This window comes from Bos taurus, chromosome 11, assembly GCF_002263795.3.
Source record: "Bos taurus isolate L1 Dominette 01449 registration number 42190680 breed Hereford chromosome 11, ARS-UCD2.0, whole genome shotgun sequence".
NCBI classification, from domain to species: domain Eukaryota; kingdom Metazoa; phylum Chordata; class Mammalia; order Artiodactyla; family Bovidae; genus Bos; species Bos taurus.
Genome location: NC_037338.1, coordinates 69,157,984 through 69,175,779, shown reverse-complemented (window position 1 = coordinate 69,175,779; position 17,796 = coordinate 69,157,984). Strand labels below are relative to the sequence as shown.

The 17,796-nt window shown below is 48.2% G+C and overlaps 1 protein-coding gene across 4 annotated transcripts in view; it reads right to left on the bottom strand.

The window, feature by feature from the left end:
* Positions 1-1,131: 1,131 nt before the first annotated feature.
* CAPN13 (calpain 13) overlaps positions 1,132-17,796 on the bottom strand; it is a 106,844-nt gene continuing 90,179 nt past the window's right edge. For 2 of the 4 annotated variants that reach the window (XM_059891293.1, XM_005212854.5), the window contains exon 23: positions 17,369-17,787. The gene's annotated coding sequence lies outside the window, so the exon portion shown is untranslated. Of the gene's footprint in view, positions 1,410-17,368; positions 17,788-17,796 lie in introns of those variants that run through there. The other 2 variants (XM_059891292.1, XM_005212853.5) reach the window with 2 other exon arrangements.

Sequence of the window (17,796 nt, the reverse complement as noted above, 5' to 3'; positions counted from 1 at the left end):
GGAAGGACTGGCTGCATGTGCCTCTGAGGGGGGCTGAGTCTCAGCTGGCGTGCAGTGCTAGGATGACTGCGCCTTCCCTCTGGCAATGTCCATTCTGGCTGTAGGTGTCTCTGCCATGCTGGTGGCCAAATGGTTTTAATGGTGCCCTTGAGTCCAACTCATGGATCCTTCGTTCCAGCCACCGCACTTGGTAAATAACGTCTCTGTGGGGCTGCCCTGCTCTTTTGTCATGGAGAGAAGTGGTCTCTCAAACTCTTCCCTGTGGTGGTGAGGAGACATCTGGCGACTGAGCCCCTCTGACCAGAAACCCCTGAAGGAGCATCATTGCTCCTGCTACCCCTCCCCTTGGCCAGAATGCTGGGGGAAACCAGGCACAGACCTCCCTCCTCGCTCTCCCTCCTGATTGCTGTGGGGAGCGTGGGGTCAGGAGATGGGGGACAGAGGAACTGCAGGACAGAGCCAGCAGTGGCAGCCTCTTCAAGTGATTCTTCCCGGATTTGTTTTGAGAGTTTTATTCGGTGACACATCCACCCATGTCGCTATATTTATCTGTGAGAGAGGCAGGATATTTTTGAACGGATGTAATTTCTGGCTCTTTCCCTCCAGGGGAAGAAAAAGAGTTTTTCATTCCTATTCACTTCCACACTTCTTCTGTATAAACACACCCATGCACATACACACAAACATCCACACACGTGCACACACACACAGAAAGGCAGACCCTTGGTTCAACAACTACAATTCTGAGACTCTGTGGTTAACTCAGGCCTAGTTAACATGATGGATAAATAGGCAGACAGACAGAAGGAATAAACAAAACTGAATAAATGACCAAACCCACAGTGAAGAAATTGTGGGTTTGGGCGTTTATTTTTTTTCTCTTCCAACTTCACTAGCACATACTGAGTAGGAAGAAAATTGACCGAGGGCAGGAGAAAAGGCCCAAGGGGCACCTGCCAGGGTGAGGGGCTGGAGTGAACAGTTTGCTCTCTGGCTTCAGTGGAGTTGGCAAACCAGGCTCACAGCTGACCCAAAGCTGAGTGGGCGGTGAGAAAGCTGAAGCCAGGTTCAGGATGGCAGGGCAAGTTAGAGAAACAGCGAGACGAACTGTTCCAAGGATGAACACCCACCTTCAGTTCTGCATTTACTTGGAAATAACCAACAACCTGCAAACATCTGTAGGAAGTAAATGTCGCCAGGAAAACCAGGGAAGTAGGAAACGGGGAAACACAACTCAGGCCTCTGCAGCTGTGTCTTGCACAGCTTCCAGGCGTAAGGTCCAGGTGGCTGAAGTCACAGAGTTTTCCTTCTACGTTCCTTCCAGCAGTTTTACAATCTTAGGTACGACATTTACGCACATTTAGATCCACTTTGAGGACTTCCCAGGTGTGCAGGGGTAAAGAATCCACCTGCCAATACAGGAGACAAGAGATGTGGGTTCGATCCCTGGGTCAGGAAGATCCCCTGGAGGAGGAAATGGCAACCCATCCCAGTATTCTCGCCTGGGAAATTCCATGGACACAGGAGCCTGGTGGGCTGCAGTCCTTGGGGTCACCAAGAGTCCAGCACGACTGAGCACATGCACAGATTCACTTTGAGGTAATTTTCGTATAGGGTGGGACATATGGCTTAAAGTTTGTTTCTTAATTTTTTGTGTGTTTTGGATATTTAATTCTTTTCTCATCATTTATTAAAAAGAACATCCTTTCTCCAGTGAATTGTCTTTGTACTTTTGCAAAAAACCAGTTGACTAAATATGTGGATCTATTTTTGGGTTATTTCTTCTGTACCATTGATGGATATATATATATATAAAATACATATAAAATATATTTTAATATATAAATATACATTACATAAAATACATTTCTACAGAAGTAAACATATATACAAAATATATATCATATATTTATTTGCATATATTTTACACATATATACTTATATACATTAATATAAATATATTATTATACAGTAGTATTATTAATATCTATTTGTATACATTTCCCTCCAAAACCATACTACCCTGATGACTGTAGCTTTATAGAAAGTCTAGTAAGTCTTCAAGTCAGATAATGTGATTCCTCCAATTTTGCTCTTCTTCTTTGAAATTGGTTTGGCTCTTCAAGTTCCTTTGCCTTTGCATATAAATGTTGGCTTTAGTGTGTCAATTTCTATGAACAACTTTTGCCTAGAGTTTTATTGGAATGGCACTAAACAGACAGATCAACATGAGGTGAATTGTTAAGTCCTCCCTTTAGGGCTTCCCTTTGCACCTATCTCTTAGGGAAAATTTCTCTTCACCCTCTTGATTCTCCCCCAGTAATGTATTGCTGTTGTTACTCAATATTTGTTGAGACGGGGTGGGGGTCGGGGGCAGCCTCTGCTGTTCTCCTTTGGTCTCAGCTTGGGCAGGTGCTGTGCCTGGGAGGGGGGACAGTTCATCGATTCTGTCCCTCCCCCATCGGCAGGGGACTTCTGGTCTGAGTGTAGTTTTACCCCTCTCCCCCAGGATTGAGCAATTTACTCTTCTCCCAGCTGCCATGGATCCTGTGCCCTAAGGCACTCTCCTTTCCCCAGTGGTTATATATGTATTTTTCCATAAAGGATATAGGGAGAAGGATCTGCACGGAACTCTGTGCTTCTCTGAAAGCACTGTTCCCTTTACCCAGACCTGAATCAAGAGATAGGTCTGCCCAGGTTGCTCACCCTCACCCCATCTTTCTTGTGAGCATCAAGTGTGTCCCACGAGAAGGGCCTGTAAGCGGGTGTGGATTTCCCTGAAGTCTGCAGCTCTCAAGGGGGCTATACATCCACACAGGCCCCACACGTGGCTTTTAACATCTCATTCAAAAGTTTGGTTGGATTCTTCCTTCCAGCTTATATGGTGTACAATTCCATAACAGGTAATCAAGGACCTGTGTCCCGTCTCTCCTTGGTGGTGCCTGCTTTTCCTTAGATTTCAGCTTAGTTTATTGCCTTCCATCACAGTTCTCTGATGAGTTCATGAAAAGGTGTCATTTTGTAAATTATTTGGCACTTTTGGGGGGTAAGGGTGAGAGCAATGCGCTTTGCAGAGCTCTGCACTCTAAGTGGGAGCCAGAAATCTGACTGATCTTTTGCATTTAAAAGTCCAGATGCTTACTTTATTGAGCAATGTTAGAAAATCTTTAAAAATAGAACTTTTATTTTCACTTTGGAATCTTTGAGAGTACAAATCACTCTATGCATAGCTAAAGTAAGAGACTAATATGTCTTTGTTTCTGCCTCCTGCAACTGGTTTCTTTTTGTTCTTTTTCTTATGTGTATTTTTAAATGTAAGTTTTGCTACAGAGAGGTACCACCACACACCAGTCAGAATGGCCATCGTTAAAAACTCTACAAATAACAAATGTCAGAGGGGGTGTGGAGAAAAGGGAACCCTCCTACACTGTTGGTGGGAGTGTAAATTGGTACAACCACTATGGGGAACAGTAGGGAGTTTCCTTAGAAAACTAAAAATAGAATTACCATGTGATCCAGCATCCCACTCCTGGGAATATATCCAGACAAAACTAATCCAAAAAGATACATGCACCCCTATGTTCATAGCAGCAATATTTACAATAGCCAAGACATGGAAACACATAAATGTCCCCTCACAGATGAATGGATGAAGAAGATATAGTATTTATACACAATGGATTACTACTCAGCAATAAAAAGAATAAAATAATGCCATTTGCAGCAACATGGATGCAACTCGAGGTTATCATACTAAGTGAAGTAAGTCAGAAAGAGAAAGACAAATACCATATGATATCACTTATATGTGGAATTTAAAACATGACACAAAGGATCCTATCTAGGAACCAGAAACAGACTCACGGATGCAGAGAACAGACTTACGGTTACCAAGGGGGAAGGAGCTGGGGGAGGGATGGAGGGGGAGGTTGAGGTTAGCAGATGCAAGCTCTTATATGTAGAATGGATAAGCACCAAGATCCTACTGTACAGCACAGGAAACTATATTCAGTATCCTATGATAAGCCATAATGGGAAAGAATATAGGAAGAGAGAATGTATATACATGTACAAGTGAGTCACTTTGCTGTGCAGCAGAAATTAGCACAATGCTGTAAACCAAGTATACTTCAATTAAAACAATTTTAAGTTTCGGCTAGGATATATTTCACATGGTTCAAAATTCAAAAGACTGTACAATAAACAAATCTGCCTCCCATTTCTATTTCCCTACTACCTTGCTCTGTCTACAGAAAGCCAGTGAGACAAGTTTCTTGTTATCTTATTAGAAATATTATACGCAATTATAAGAAAATACTTTTATTCTTTTTCCACTCATGTTTACACAAATGGTAGTGTACATTATGGGGCTTTCCCGGTGGCTCAGTGGTAAAGGATCTACCTGCAGTGCAGGAGATAAGGCAGGAGTTGCCAGTTTGAGAAGATCCCCTGGGTTGAGAAGATCCCCTGGAGCAGGAAACGGCAACTCACTCCAGTATTCTTGCCTGGGAAATCCCATGGACAGAGGAGCCTGGCAGGCTATAGTCCATGGGGTTGCAAAACACGCAGTCGCAGTCATTGTATTCCTTGCCTCCTTATGTGCCAGGCTCCTTGGAGGAACTCAAGTGAACAGAGGTGAGGACTTCTAGGCTGAGAGAGTAGTGAGATTTCAGACACTGTCAATAAGACACACTCCTAGGAACACGTATGTAACACATGGGCTGTCAGGATGCGGGGCTCCGCCTCTGGGCCACGGAGGAAGCTAACATTGAAAGTAGCTGGGCTAGGGTGGGCAGGGGTCTCCCTGGCAGGAGGTGGCTCCTGGCTGGCCAAGGGCAAGCTTCTATGCTTTGGCTTAAGCAGGCAGGACCCCAGGCAAGGTCTAGAACTCTCTATCCTGAAGAGTGTGAGACAGCTTAGTTTTTATTTTAGTTTTTCAGTAGAGTATGGACAGAGGGAAGGGAAACAGGATTATGTGATGAGGCCTACACCTGGGAGAGACAAGGACATAACTGTGAGCCCAGAGTGGTGGTGGCAAGTGCAGAGATGGGGGTCAGGACAGAGCTAACGTCTCCCAGACGGAGCTAAACCCCCACAGAGAGTCTGAGCCAATCTTATCTCCTTCTTAGGGGCAGGGCCACCTGCTGACTTGCTGGTGAGGAAGTACTGCAACTGCATCTCAAAGACTCAGTTATTTAGGGACTTCCCTGGAAGTCCAGTGATTAAGACTTTGGCTTCCAATGAGGAGGGGGTGCAGGTTCCACCTCTAGTTGGAGAGCTAAGCTCACATGCTTTGTGGCCAAAAAAAAACCAAAACCAAATCAGAAACAATGTCATAACAAATTGAATAAAGAGTTTAGAAAAATTGATCACATTTTTTAAAAAAATCTAAAAAAAAAAAGATTAATTTATCCAGTTCGTGGAGCTGCCCCTGAAGCATCCCTCTGCCTGTGCAGTGTCTGGGACCATCCTGTCTGTCCAGTGGGCTGGACCACCCCTGTCAGGAATGCCCAGCTGCCCCACTGAAGCCTGCCAGCCTCCCTGGCCCTGGGCTCCTTCATGCCGCAAGAGCTTGAGTCCCCGAGCCTGGCCGTGGCTGCACCGGGCAACTCTCCTGCGGTGGGTGCACCTTCTCAGAGCTGCAGGTCCTTGGTCTCCCCCAGCACCAAAACTGGGGCCATTCCCGGAGCCCCCAGACCCCAGACAGCCCACAGTGGCTCTCCCACCACTGCACTGCTAAACCTGTGTGAGGAGCTGGTGTTCTAGGGTCCACATCTCTAGAGGTGGGAGACAGGGGAGAGCCATGGCTGTCACTGAGGGGTGGGGGTGGCAGGGAGACACTGTAGGTTAACCACAGCTAGCCAGCTATGATGGCATGTTAGTTTCCAGGCTCTGCCTTAAGGTCATTAAATATGTTACCTTCATAAATCCTCATCCTTATGAGGCAAGACTAATTTTACCCCCATTTATGAGAGGAAGAAACTGAGGCCCTGACTTCAGACAAGAACATCCTTCTGAGAATCACTCGGTGTGGAGACCAGGGACCCAGCTCCTTGGCTGCCAGCCAGCTGCCCTGTCCAGGTACTGCTGCACACAGGCCCGGACTTTTCCCTGACCTCCTGCCCAGTGAGACTTGAAGGAGGGAGAAACAGAGGCTGACTCAGGGACAAGCTGGCGGTCCCAGGTGTGCCCAGCTCAGATCCGCTGGCTGCTGGGCCCCAGTAGGACACATGGCTGCCCGTGTGCCTTCCCAGGAATATTTGATGCCCAAGGGATTAGAGGCCACCAGCCCAAATGCAATCACTAAAGGGTTCAGTCTAGGGAGGATTAGCCAAGGGAGATTTGGAGGAAGTTATCCACAAATCACTGTGGCTCTTGGAGGCGAAGATTACTTGGGGATCAGAAGAGGTCCTGTTGGATGAGCAGAAGCCGACAGCAGGACGTCGGGTGCTTGCTTTCTTGGGGTTCCCAGCTCCCCCTCAGAGAGCCCAGGCTGAGTCCTAGGGCAGTGGGGGCCCTGGCCAATGGGACCCTCCCTGGAGACTGGGCGCTGCAGGAAAGGGTGCCTGCCTGGGGTCAGGCCTCTGGCTTTGGGTCACTCCCTCCCTCCTGGGGCCCCACTGTCCTCATCCACCATGTGGGGCTCCTGCAACCCACCAGGAGGCCACCAACCACAGTGGGCAAGTGCCCCAGCTGCCAGCAGGGGATTATTTGATTCTAGGCTCTGCACCCTTATGGATCCTGCCTGCCAGAGTCCATCATCCCTCCCCTGTCCAAGGCAGGTAACTGAACCTCCCCCCGATATGAACCTACCCGGGTTAAAGGAAGGGTTTGTGACATGCGCCCAGCATGGTAAGAGCTCCATAAACAATCTGTGGTTATTGTCAACCAAGGGGCCTTGCCAGCACTCCCATTCTGTGAGTGAGAAAGAGGGCTCCATATACGGCCCCATGCTGCCACCTGGCAGTCACAGGGAAGGAAATGAAACTGAAGAGTGTGAGGAAAAGAAGGGCCTGAGTTCTTACCAAGCAAAAAACACTTTACATGAGTTATCTCATGCAAGTTACCTAATAACTCATATAGAGTGGTATTGCTATTTATGTGGCCAGAAACATTACTTATGTCATTAATCTTACAACACCCGTTCAGGTGGACATTTATTTTCTCTATTAAATTGATAGAGGGCAGCAAGGTTCAGAGAAGTTAAGTAACTTTCCAAGGTCACACAGCAAGCAAAATCAGAGTGAGAATTGGAACCCGATCTGTTTGGAAGCTGAACTCCTAATTGTTTGAGCATCATGTGCCTCCCCCAGAGAAGCTCTGGATCCTCTCGCAGGGGAGGGGGTTTGGCAGGGAGGACAGGTGTGAACATGGAGGGGGACTCAGAATTAAGCACTTTGGTCAGGGAGCATCCACTTTCATCTTGAATCAGACACTGAGGGCAAGGTCACAGCCCAGCAGTCTTCAGAGTTAACTGAGCAGTTTGCAAACATGTGTTCCATTCCCTCAAAGGTGGGCACAGAAATGAAGAGTCAAAAGGCAGAGCCTGGGAAGGAATACCACAAGTAAGGGAACCTCTTCATTTTCACCTTTATCCTTTGCGTGTTTTATATTTCTCCCAGTGCATTTGAACCACACTGAATAAAACATAACATCACAATAGGGAGAACCTTAGAGATTGTCATGATCATAGTGGGCACTCAATAGTGTATTCAGTGAAGGAAAGAAGAAAGGAATCCAGCCTGGGGAAGCTGAAGCACAGAGTCGGGGAGAGATGTTCCCAAGGTCACACAGCTACATAGAGCTGGGTCTAAACTTTGGGTCTCTGGTCACCTGTTTTCTTTCTACTCCACTAACAGTTCCCAGAGTGGCTGTACAGCAGAGGAAGCGGACGGAAGGCCTATGTGCGAGTTGAAGGTGCTGGGGAGCAAGTGAGAGCTTCAGAGCCAGGGAGTGGCCTGCCAGAATATTATTTTTACCAAGTAACTAGTCTCTTCTGGTTCCTTCCACTGGCTATGAGAAGGTTCATCTGGAGAGAGGGAGGGACTGATCTTACAAATCGTAGACCTGGGCCTGTTATCATATCCAGTCCTGGGCCAAAATTGCTGTTTCGTCTTCTGACTGATTAACACTTGGCCCAGACTGGTCCTTAATTCTTACACCTCCAGCCCCATCATCCCCCACCCCCGAGGGCTCCTTGAGGGAGACGAGCATCACCCTTCCTCCACTGTCAGGGTCCTCCTGGACCTGCACTGAGCTTACAGGGTGATATCTCCCCTCATTCAGCTACCAGGGACCCTGAAGCATGCCAAAGCCTGGGTTAGGCCCTTCCACAACATTATTTTATTTAATAATTCTCACAACCACATTAAGAGGCAGTAACTTTTTCTCTTTTCACTAGACTTGTTTTTAGGTTCACAGGAAAACTGAGCAGAAAGTATAGAGAGTTCCCACATACCCCCTGCCCCACCACCTCCCCCACCATCAACATCCCCCACCAGAGCGCTACACGCTACAGTCAATGAACCTACGCTGACCCGTCCTTATCAAAGCCCACAGTTCATCCTAGGGTTCACTCTTGGTGCCATAGTCCTATGGGTTTGTGTAATGGAGCAGAACCCTATGAGGCCTTCCCGGGACAGACCCCTCCCCCATATCCTCTGCTTTAGCTCCTCTCTGAAGGATCAAGATAATAGCACATGATGCCCATTTCCTGAGTTGTATTATAGATGCTAAAATCCCCCACCAAATGAAAGACATTAACTTCTTGATGACCATGAGCACATAACCCCCAGCCTACTAGGGTTTGGCTGCCCCCCAAGCAGGGGCTCTGAGGCAGGAGCCAGTTCCTCTCCCAAGCCATGCACACAGCTTTAGAGTAAGTCTCATGTGTGCCTGAATTTCAGCTCCGCCCAATGAGGCCTTGGGCAGACCCCCAGTTTCCTTGTTGTGGTGTTAATCCTTGCCAGCAGGTTCCAGGGTTGGAGACAACGGGGCACAGCTCCTAGCACACGGTGGCTGGCTCTTATTCTTGACCCAGGTGGGATTGCCCAGCCGGCTCTAGCTTGGAAATACCTCCTGTCCAGAAAATATATCTAAAGAGGGCCAGGGGTCATGGAGCCCACCTTCCAATTTTCCAGCTGGCAAACAGGAATTAATTAGGCCTCCATTAGAGCCATTACAACTTTATCACCCATGAAACAGATCCATGTGCCCCATCTGATTTTCATTTCCAAATCAGGCAGCAGCATTGACCTTGCTGCGGGGTGCTGGGGCTGAGAGGAACTTGTTAGTGTGAAGTCCCCTCCCCCCAGCAAAGGCCAGGCAGCTTCTCACTTGCTCTTCTAGCACAGTGGAGCAGTTGGCGCTCCTTTATGGGCACATCAAGATTTCTGGGGAGTTTGTTAAATGCAGACTCCAGCCCTACTCCTGTTCCCAACTGTTAAATTGGGGTCTGCAGAGAAGGCCAGGAGCCTCTATTTGCACCAAGCTGTTCCCGGTGATTTTGGTGTAGAAACCACTGCCTTAGGGCACCCCAAGGCATCTGCCTCACCACTGGCCTCTCCAAGGAGGAGAGTCCAAGAAGCAATGCTGGGAAGGTTCATGTGAGTTCATGCAGGAGGAAGGGGGAGGAAGGATCTCACTGTCCTTCATCCTTCACAGAGAGAGGCACTGTTAGCTTGGGGTAGGAACCCGGACTCTAGAGTCACAAGCACAGCACTTTAAGCATCAGCTCAGCCACGTGTATTAGCTGTGTATCCTTCTCGGATTACTTCTAACTTTCAGAATCTACTTAACATTAAAATGGGAATTCTAGTAACTATTTCAAAGAATTGTGCTTCTTGAGAGTATATGAGAGTCATTAGGGAAATGCATAACACCAGGCCTGGCAGGTGGACCTATTATCAATTTGTTGCCTTTCAACTCCAAATTCACGCTTCTTTCCTCTGCTTTGTAATACTGCAATTGGACCCTGGTTTCTTCTCTGCCAGCTGGTGTTCAGTTTAGTTCAGTTCATTCACTCAGTTGTGTCGAACTCTTTGTGACCCCATGGACTGCAGCACGCAAGCTTCCCTGTCCATCACCAACTCCTGGAGCTTACTCAAACTCATGTCCATCGAGTCAATAATGCCATCCAACCATTTCTTCCTCTGCCGCCCCATTCTCCTCTTGCTTTCAATCTTTCCCAGCATCAGGGTCTTTTCAAATGAGTCAGTTCTTCCCATCAGGTGGCCAAAGTATTGGAGTTTCAGCTTCAGCATCAGTCCTTCCAATGAGTATTCAGCACTGATTTCCTTAAGGATGGACTGGTTGGATCTCCTTGCTGTCCAAGGGACTCTCAAGAGTCTTCTCCAACACTTCAGTTCAAAAGCATCAATTCTTTGGCATTCAGCTTTCTTTATAGTCCAACTCTCACATCCATACATGACTAATGGAAAAACCATAGCTTTGACTAGATGGACCTTTGTCAGAAAAATAATGTCTCTGCTTTTTAATATGCTATCTAGGTTTGTCATAGCTTTTCTTCCAAGGAGCAAGCGTCTTTTGATTTCATGGCTGCAGTCACCATCTGCAGTGATTTTGGAGCCCAAGAAAGTAAAGCCAGCTGGTGTAATGTTAGGCTTTGTCAGCAGAGGGAGCTAGAGGGACACTGTACGGCACACAGAGTGCCCCTGCTGGCTCCAGGGTGCCTTTTTCTTCCTGCAAGGTGACTGCCAGCAGCAACTGGAATCTCTCACCCAGCAAGGCCCCCCACAGGTGTCCTCCAGTTGGCAGGACATGAACATCTTTACCATCCAGTGGGAGGCAGGCACACTCTTTCCAAAGCGGACTGGATCTCACCCAATTTATTTCTCTCATTGTTGGGTAATCTTCATCCTTAGAAGCATCAGCTGCTTCCTGCATTTTCTATTCCTCTATTCCCTAGAGTCTTCTATTGCCCCTTTTAATAGTTAATTACCTTTCACTAGTTAATAATTCTTTGTATTAAAATTTCCCTATTCAAACAGCTGGTATGATTTTTGTCTCCTGAATGGACCCTGGCGAATATAGAGTAGGTATTTAAAAATGATAGCTCATGTGCTCTCTATGTGTGTAAAAGTATTTTTACATACACTATTTAACAGGCAGGGGAAAATGACCACATACCACCAGAAGCTGTGGTGACTCTGGAAATCGTATCCCCAATCTGAAAGACTCACTTCCTTCTTCAAGGGGTTCTTGGGTGTTACCACTGTACGCTTCTCAGGGACAGTCTAGGGGAAGCTGTAGGGAGTGACGGTGACGTGAACACAGCCATAAAGAAAAGTATCACAGTCCTCTGCAGAAATCATGTAGCTCTCAAAGATTACACTAGGAGAAAGACTCATAAATAAGGACCAGAAACTAGTGAGGGGCATGGCTCAAGAGGAAGGGAGCACAGTTCTTCTAGGGTAAGAAGAATGTGTGACTCAGGAAAGACCCTGAAAGCTCAGCCTGTGTGTCCTTAGCCGTGCCAAAAGACTGTGAGTGACTAGGGGGAGGTTTGGAAGCTTCTGTACACAGCCCTCTTTCTCCTCTATGCAGCTTGTGCAGGTGTCAGTAAAGGGAGGAATGTGTTAAAAAGAACCCATTTACATTGTTCTTTAGGTGTACATGAACCCCACAGATCCCATCAATAGGGCAAGATTCTGGTACCCAAATTGGGGACTAGCAGGTGAAGTTCCCCTCCCCACCCAACCCATTGGAAGCTGGCTCAATGATGCTTTCTTCTGACTGGTTCTGTTACTTTTTCCCACCTCAGCAGCTGGTAGCCAGGATGGAGGCAAGCCTTGGATGGAATATCTGTGGTCAATGTTCTGGCCATGTGCTCTTGTCTCAAGGCTATGTTGGAGGTGGGTGTGGCAGGACCGTGCATGATCACATTGGTGGGACCCCAGGGTCCCAGTGGTGAACTCTGGGCTGTGCCTTCCCAGTAGGGACATCCTGCCCTCTGCATGGACCTAAGATCCCTGACTACATGTCCTAGTCGTGGTGGTCCAGAGAGCAAGGCAGGTGGAAGGGAAGCACGTAAGGGCCAAAATCCCATTTGAAGATACTGAAGGTGGTCAGACAGAGAGGCATTTGCAAGACTGAGATTACAACCCAGGGCCCTGCATTACTTGCATTCACTCAGAGTTAATGCAGCCCTTTCAGCCACGGAAAGGATGGGATTTTCTCAGGTACAGAGAAGCTGAGCTGGGCTGTGATTAGTGGAAATGGCCACTAGGTGTCACTGCACCACCACCAGCCCCGGCTGCACTGTGGCCTGGATTCCACATTTCCAGAGCAAGGTCAAAGCTAAAGACCAATTCTGGCTGAATGGAGGAGCACTGTTTATTCATCTCATGCATACAGTTTAAAAAAATTTTTTTAATTGAAATATAGTTGATGTTAAATATTTTATTATTTTCAGGCGAGCTACAAAATGATTTGACATTTGCATACATTACGAAATGATCACAGTAAGTCTAGTAACCATCTGTTCCCATACAAAATTATTACAATATTATTGACCATATTCCTTATGCTATAATATACAGTGAAGGGGATTTTGAACTTCTGTCATTGAAAACATCGTAAAAGGAACAGCAACTCCCAGGTCAAAGGAAAAGAGTCCTGTTTATTTCCCTAGAGAGTGGGTCTCTCTCTACAGACAGGACAGCTTAGACGGCAGCAATGGCCAGGCTGGCTGGAGACTCCCACTGAGCCCACGCTGGAGAGCTGTTGCTGCCACATTGCTGCTGCTGCTGCTGCTGCTGCTGCTAAGTCGCTTCAGTTGTGTCCGACTCTGTGCAATCCCAGAGACGGCAGCCCACCAGGCTCCCCCGTCCCTGGGATTCTCCAGGCAAGAACACTGGAGTGGGTTGCCATTTCCTTCTCCAATGCGTGAAAGTGAAAAGTGAAAGTGAAGTCGCTCAGTCGTGTCTGACTCTTCGAGACCCCATGGACTACAGCCTACCAGGCTCCTCTGTCCATGGGATTTTCCAGGCAAGAGTACTGGAGTGGGGTGCCCTTGGGGCTTGTTTTTCCTGACTAATTGCTTCCCCTTAATGCCGTCTATGGGGTCGCACAGAGTCGGCCACGACTGAAGCGACTTAGCAGCAGCAGCAGCAAATGATGACTGTGACTTAGAATCCTTAGGCTTTGGCTCCCCCGAGTGTGTGCCATGGAAGGGACCTTAGACATCTCCAAGTTCAGCCCCTTCATTTTAAAGAAGGAAGTCCAGAGAGGGACGTCCTCAGAGCACACACAGCTGGATGGAGGCAGCACCAAGACTTGAACCTGAGACTCCAGAGGACTTGCCCAGTGCTCTGTCCACTCTGCCATGCCCCCTGTATTCATGCTACACAAGCTCAGCCATTCATTCTCTTAACACTACTGACACTCACTCTATGCTATTTTCTCTTTGTGCCTGGACAGAATTGGAAATATCTAAAGACACAGGATGACATGGCATGTCAGTGATCCCATCAGAGCTGCACAGCTCGGGGGTGGGGGGATCAGTTCCCTTCCCCTTGGTCAAGAGTATTTACCAATGTCATGCAGTCGTTATGCAAAAAGGGGGGGGCAGAAATGAGATGGAGTCAGGCAGGTGATGGGGCAATTGTGCACACAGGGCAGCCTAGATGGCAGCAACGGCCAGGCTGGCTGGAGACTGCCACTGAGCCCACACTGGAGGCTTGAGTTCGAAGGAACCTCTGGGAGGCGGATGCTTTGAAGCTGTAACAACTGTGACCTCCAGGGGGCAGTGTTTTGCCACATCCTGCTCGGTCCAAGGCACTTCCACGCACAGAAAGCAAATCTTTTAAGGGAACAGAGGGGTGTTTAAAACAAGAGTCTAACTATGGGGAGAAAAAGAAAGACAGAACAGTCTGGACTTGAAATTGATCTCAGGAAGGCAGTCATTTTATCGTTTTGCCTGTCTCTTCTCTTACTCAGGCAATTAGATAGTCGGCAGAGCTGAAAGGTTGGGGAATTACGTCTCTGGGTCCAGCCCCTTTCAAGTGGTCCTTCTCCTGTCTGTTGTCCAGAGTTGTTCATATCCTTATATACCCTCTGGGGGCATTCAGTGGTCTCAGAAAGAATGGCCTAGAATCTGGCTAGAAGGGTCTAGAACTTGCTGCAGCCTGGGCAGCCTGGAGACCGTCCACCTTCTTCTCCACTGACCTCCACCAGGCTGCAAAGTTGGCCCAACTGCTCACCTCGCATCCATCTGCTCAGAACCAGGCCAGTGCTGCCGCTTGACTCATTACTGACCACTCCGCCTGGATATTAAGCACTTTAGGCTCTGCTGGGGGATGGTTAATCAACAACCTTGTCAGAGTGATGGATTCTTCTAGGATTATTGCTTAATGAGCTTGTTTAGAGGTAAAAATCAACCAGGACATCAGTTCTCAGGGAGCAGGAAGGAGGGGAGCAGTGAGCTTGGAGGTGGTGAGAGGGATCTCAGATATTCTAAGCAGCAGTGAGGGGCTGGGGGTGGGGAAGCATGGCAAGAGGCCTCTGACCAGAGCAGAACTTAAGCTTGGATTCATCAGGCATTTCACAGCCGCCCTGGTTGCTGCAGCCCAGAGCATTTCACCACTCAGTGGAGCTGCAAAAGCAGTGATTCCTAGGTGATTCCTTAGTGATTCCTAAGTCATCCAAGGACCACAGGCATCACTTGCTGTGCTTAGTCACTCAGTTGTCTCCAACTCTTTGTGACCTTGTGGACTGCAGCCCACCAGGCTCCTCTGTCCATGGGGATTCTCCAGGCAAGAATACTAGAATGGGTTGCCATGCCCTCCTCCAGGGAATCTTTCCAATCCAGGTACTGAACCCAGGTCTCCCACACTGCAGGTGGATTCTTTACCGTCTGAGCCACAAGGGAAGCCCTTGAGCTTTAAAAAAAAAAAAAAAGCAGATTCACAGACTAGTCTAGTGTCAGACTTTCTGGATCAGAATTTCTAAAGCTTGTTATAAAAGTTATTCCAGGTGACTTTTATGCACAATGAAGTCTGAGAGGCACAACCTGATTGGCATCGTAAGTCAGCATTTCCACCGGCAACAGATTTTGAATGATTGGGCTCTATGGCCTCCACTCCCATCAACACCCATAGACCTCAGCCTTCCTCCTTCTGTTTTAATCTCTTGTCACTGGTCTCTCCCATCTTATTTGTCTGTATTGCTCCCTGCATGCCTCATCTGTCCTCTCCCTGTCTGTCTGAATCATCCTCCCCCCACCACCCCAGCTCTCCATCTCCATCTGCTTGTTGTTCCCTCTCCCCACATTTTTCTCTTTCCTCTGCACTTAAGATTTGGAAGGCAGCAGAGAGGCAGAAGCCTTATTCTGCCTCTGGGCAGGGTGGGCAGACACGTGGGCTTCAGAAGTTGTGAAATTTTGTCCAGAAATTCACCCGCTTAGGGCTACAGGCAGCCGTGACCATTTCTGGCCACTCCCTATAATGTCTGGTGAGGGTGGAGGTAGCAGCTTCATCGTTCTCTCTTGGTGGTGAACCTGGGACTTAGTGGCGATCTTGTCTGGCCTAGGACTTCCCTGGTGGCTCAGACTGTAAAGCATCTGCCCGCAATGCGGGATACCCGGGTTCGATCTCTGGGTCAGGAAGATCCCCTGGAGAAGAAAGTGGCAACACACTCCAGTACTCTTGCCTGGAAAATTCCAAGGATAGAGGAGCCTGGTGGACTACAGTCCGTGAGGTCGCAAAGAGTAGGATAGGACTGAGCGACTTCACTTTCTTTCTTTCTCTGGCCTGTGCTCCTCCAGCTGATCCAACAGCTTTGTGAGCAACTCGCTCCCTGTGTTAAACTCCTCCTTCGTAAGATACCTTGAGCGGCTCCTGTTTTACACTTGCTTGATGCTGCCTGCTGCACTCTCTCTGTTCCTCCCTCCCACCTAACCTTACTTCTATTCCACAGCCTCTCCCCTTTCCCTGTTCCCAGCCTCGCCTCCTAATTGGCTATTATATGAAACTTAAGGCTTTAAATGTTTACATTGGATAAGTTATAGTGTCTCCATTCTTAATTTAAAACACAAGTGAATTGAATGTGAGGCTCATGTTCTTGAGATTGGGAAACCCATCACTGGACTGAGTTGGTTATCATCTAAGGACCTTGTGGACTCTGTCCTGGGGGTCAGGGCCCTGATGGGGCATAGGGGTTAGGGAGGGAAGGGGCATACATGTGCTGTGCTGCTCCACTGCAATCCTGCCTCTGCCTGGAGGTGGTGAGGAGCAAGTGCTCAAAGGAAACTGGTTCTGTTCTAGGGAGAAGCAAGACTGATGTCATCCCTGATCAGTGGGCTTGCATATGGAACTGTTCTCTGGGGCTGGGCTTCCCTGGTGGGTGGGTGGGTGGGTGGGTGTGTGCTGTTCTCTAGGGCTGGGCTTCCCTGGTGTGTGTGTGTGTGTGTGTGTGTGTGTGTGTGTGCGTGCACTTTCAGATGTCCATCCTCACTAGGGTCACCCCCGGCTCTGGGGAAGCAAGACTGTTCTTCCTGCTCCTCCACTTGAGGGCTCCCCAGGCGAAGTTGGGTTTCAGTCCAGGTGTTTGGTTCAACAAAGTGTGCAGGCGTGTTGGACTTTCTACCTGGAAGCACAGGTAGGTGAAGGTCATCTCTGAGTCCTGCCAAAATAGCTCATTCATTTTTTTTTTTGAACTTTCTCCTTTTATTTTAAAACAGTCTGTCTTGATTGGTCAGGACTCATTGTTTTGCATAACAGCCTAGGACTTGGGGTCTTCAGGCATTAGCTCTGTCTACCTCTGAAGCCCAGGCTGCTAACCATGGCCATCTATCCTGGTTAGCCAAGCACAGGGCAAGGACCCACATGATGTGGCCCAGGCTATGCTGCGTGTCTCACCCTGCTGTGCTACTGAAATGACTGCACACCCTTAGCAGCAGCCCCTGTGAGAGGCAGTTAGTTGGCTGTGTGTTTGTTCCTTGATCAGGACACATCCGCATCCAAATGCTAACCTAGTTCCTGAGTGTGGGTATTTGCATGATGACATACCCTTGCCCATGCCACCGACATTTTGATTGTTTCTTCTCAGAAAAGTCACACTCTGGAAGGTTCCTGCCCTCCTATTCTTGACACACACATTTGCAAGTATTCCCTCACCGGAGAGATGCATCCAGGAATGAGTTCTCAAATGCCAGTTCTCCTGAGTGAGGTCTGGCCTGGTCACTCTGGAATCTCTTCTGTACTCTGGTGGGTCGTGATCTTTTGGAACTATCTGATGACTTTACAGATTAGGAGGGAGGGAGGTGCTTGCCTTGCTGGTTGGATTTCCCCTTTCCCAAAGGTATTTTTCATCCAGAACTAAGATCTTACTCGTCATGAAGTTGAAGACCTTTACGGGAACCATGTTTTATTTTGCCATCTGGCTGTGAAACAGTCAGGATTCAGATATCAGAGAGTATGATTAATTCTGCAGACACCCACTGATCCACTCCCATGTCACGCACAGCATCCTGTGGCTGGACAGACTGAGAAATGACTGGGTTGGTGGGAGGGGACCGAGATGCGGCTTTTCCCCTGCTTTCCCACAAGGGAACATCTTCTGCTTCTTTCTCTTGGGATTCCAGGTTGGTGTCCTGAAATATTCAGATAACCTGTTTTATGACCTTGGGCGAACCAGAGCTTGACCCAGCTGAGGACCCGGCCCAGGCTCCTTGGAGGCAGGTTTGACTGCATCTAGGCAGGGCAGGCTTTGATGTATATCACCCAGGGGGGCAGCACAGCCCAATGGAACAAGAGCCAGATTCTCATCCTAGGGAAA